Raw genomic sequence first — 3387 nt, 5'->3', positions numbered from 1 at the left:
TTTTAGTTCTCTAATAATGAGCCAACAGCTGCTTAGTCTTCTGGGAGTTAAGAATTTGTACACAACACTACCTGTGTCTTCCATGGAGTTACTACATAAGCAATGCACACTCCAGGAAAACTCTTCTTCCAAAGGAAGTGGTAACTGCCAGAATTTCTGGTGAAAGCCAAAGCTCTTACTATATAGATTACTAACTTTGTCTAGTGAGCCCTTTCTGAGGTGTTACCAGAAGGGAAACAAAACAGCAGCTTTCTTCTGACTTAGGACTCCTAGACACTGCTTCTTCGCTAACAGAGAGCCACAATGAACCAATATACAGCAAAGCAAAAAACAAAAACAAAACAAAGGTTCAGAAGGTAGGCGTATGTAAGGAAATGGTGAGGACAAAAACGATTCACATGAGATTTTCATCCGTAATTTAGACACTGAACAACCTTCCTCATCCCCTTAAAACTCCTTAATCTCAATGCTCTCAGAATCTCAAAGAGCACACAAGTCACCATGAACCTATCATCCTGAACTAGGCTACTGTAGTGATTTTGTTAGTGCTGAGGAACAGCTTTCTGTAAAGGCCACTGGAGAGCTATGATTTTAGAGGCTGGCTGTGCTTCTTCAACCCTATACCTTGCCTTCAAAGAACGTCTTGTGGAAAGGATCCCATGCCGAATAATCTAACTTCTCCCAGCCCCACAAAACATAGCAATGAAGACTCCACCCCTTGCAAAAAATCAGACTTTCCATTAATAAATAAGGAATCTCAGGTTCCACAACACAAAAACACACATGTTCAAAGTGCAAATTTCTGCCATTAGCCTGGGACTTTTCTCACCATTGCACTGATAGAGCCCTGTGTTATATCCAGAGACTGTGGAGAGAGGGCAGCCTCCACCCTTTGGGGAGGCTGCTTCCAAGCCAGTGAGCACCATAAGAGCCATATAGAGGTCTGGGAGGGGGACCGAGGAGCTGGGGCCAGAGAGGAGGAGGGTGGTCCACATGTAACCTCCCTTTTCAAAACCCAGAGGGGAGCGGAAGAGGGGGTGAGAGATGTGTGCTGTTTTAACAGCACACCCTGCTAAGGGGCCCTAAAGTGCCAAGTCAAGCTGCCACCCTCCAGAGAGTAGGATTATGTAATATTTGAGGGTAAGTGTGTTGCAGTGGGTAGAAGCCAGAACCATAGGGCAGCAGGAGAGGTGGAGAATTTAGAAGTCAGTAATATAGTATAAGAGTTAAAAGCCGATCCAGAGCATATCAGAATTACAATTAGGAAAAGGGGACCTGTCAATGAGCAGGAAGTCTGCTGCTGGCTGGGACCAAGTGAGGTGATTCCTCACTGGCAGAGCTGCTGCTGCTTTTTGCTGTCTACCTTTCTGAAAAAGGCAACATTGATTTGGTTAAGCGGGAAAGAGAGGGAGTTCTAGGGCTGGGGTGTGTGTGCTATGATCCACAATGGAAAGAGCAGGCCCTTCAGTTATTCTACTAGATTTCAAATGCTTTAAAATTTTTTTGTGTGTGCTTTTTACCTTTTAAATACAAAGTCCGAACTGTCCCAGTGCCCAAAGCCTTCCTTTTCCACTAAGGTCCAGTAGAGTCTGAATCTTCAATCAGAACCTCTGTGGTAGCACCGAGTGTATCTGAGTTCATGACCAGCCCCTCCGCACCCCTGCTGCTGCCTCTGCCCACAAAGAGCTCACCCGCTCCATCCCACTGCAGTATGACTTCGACATCCCTTCGGCTTCAGCTGGGAGCAGCAGGCACTCTCCAGAGGCTGAGTTTCTCAGGGGCTCAGAGAGAAGGGGAAGACCTTCAGCGTCTGCAGGCTGCATCAGGGACTTGGGGTTAGTGCCCAAGCTGTCTGTGCTGGTGATGAGGGCGCCTGCATTGGCGGCCAGAGCTTCTGCGATCAGCACCTTGGGGTGGCTTTTTGCTTTGTGCACCACTACACTGTCCTTCTTTTCAATTTTTTTTGCCACAGATATTGCAAGAAAGCTGGTAGAAGGAGTTTGCAACATGCTTCATCATGTCCCAATTGAGGGATGCCTTCTGTCGACAAATAAATACACAGATCTCACACTGCAGCGGCTTCTCGCCAGTGTGAATCATCCGGTGCACTGCCAGATTATGGGAGCTCTTGAAGGCCCAAGCACAGCACTCGCAGATGTAGTCCCTCTCATCTGTAGGACGTTTGGCGTGCCGTAGAAGCTGCTTCTGGAGCCGGAAGAGTCGTCCACAGGAGGGATGTGGACAAACATATTTCTTCTTCAGCAAATGCTGGTATTTAATGTGGTGCTGCAAATAGCGAGGGTGAGCAAGAACAGTTCCACACCCTTCCATCTCACAACGGACATCCTGGATTGGAGGCTTTTTCCTCCTTTTGGGTAAGCGAGGGCTTTTGTCGTCTTTCCGCCTTCGTCCTCTCTTCCTAGGAGGTTCCTCATCTTCTCTAATTTCATTCTCCTCTTCTTTCACCTCTACTTCGACTTTGACTTTAATTTCTTTCTTTTCTTTCTCTTCCTTCACCTTCCCCAATTTTCTCCGTGGCTTTGGAGTTTCCCTTTCTAAGTGGGGTTTGTAGGTCTCATCTCTCGGGTCATCTTTGAATGGTATTTCCTCTTCACCGGTTAACATCTCTTCTTCCTCACTAATGCCGCTGGGAGACTGATGTTCTCCTGCAACTTCATAATCAAGCTGATCTGTAATTGGTTCTGACTTGCAGATGAGCTGCAATGAACCAGTCTTGGACCGAGAGCTATGGGTATTCTCTGTGTCTCGAACAGAACAGGAGAGATTGATGTCCTGATGCTACTGTGCCAGCCACCACTAGGTCGAGCTGCAGCAATGGAAACTTCCTGAGGGAGGGCAGAATCGTCTTCTTCCTCTTTCTCTTCCTTGGGATCTTTATTAGTTGTTATTTTTTCTGCGCATACGAGTAGCGGACTCTTCTTTCCCTGAGCTGGCGACGGGGATTCGGCGGGCCTGGCGCTGGCGCTGGCGCTGGGGCTGCTCCACCGCCGGCGGGGGTACTCGCCCTTCCCCCGCGGGTACTCGGCCTTCCTCCGCCGCAGCAACGCTGCACCCCCGTCCCGCCCCTCGCCCGAGCGCCTTTCCCCCTCCCCTCCGCCCGCGCCCCTGTTTTCTTTTATGAGCATATCTATGTATATGCATTTCTCTTTTGTCTTTTTTCTCCCAATACAGTTTATAGAGGGTAAGGGAACCCACCCTTGTCCTTTTATGTCCCTCCTACTTTTATCCATATCTCTTCACCAGATTTCTTTCCCTAGTGTCTTATTCATTCTCATTTTTACTTTCTTTCTTCTCATCTTTTTTGTCTCCCATCAACTTTTTCTCTATTTATATCAATCCTAGAATCTTTTCTCATCCTCATCTCTC

At 47.7% G+C, this 3387-nt stretch overlaps 1 pseudogene; it reads right to left on the bottom strand.

Moving 5' to 3' along the window:
• Nucleotides 1-1557: 1557 nt before the first annotated feature.
• Nucleotides 1558-3146, bottom strand: LOC101696294 (E3 ubiquitin-protein ligase ZFP91 pseudogene; annotated as a pseudogene).
• Nucleotides 3147-3387: the final 241 nt, after the last annotated feature.

Source organism: Heterocephalus glaber, unplaced genomic scaffold, assembly GCF_053883595.1.
Source record: "Heterocephalus glaber isolate CG9 unplaced genomic scaffold, H.glaber_assembly_v1.0 deba00001720, whole genome shotgun sequence".
Lineage (NCBI taxonomy): Eukaryota > Metazoa > Chordata > Mammalia > Rodentia > Bathyergidae > Heterocephalus > Heterocephalus glaber.
The sequence above is the reverse complement of the archived record's forward strand: the minus strand, read 5'-3'. Positions and strand labels throughout refer to the sequence as shown.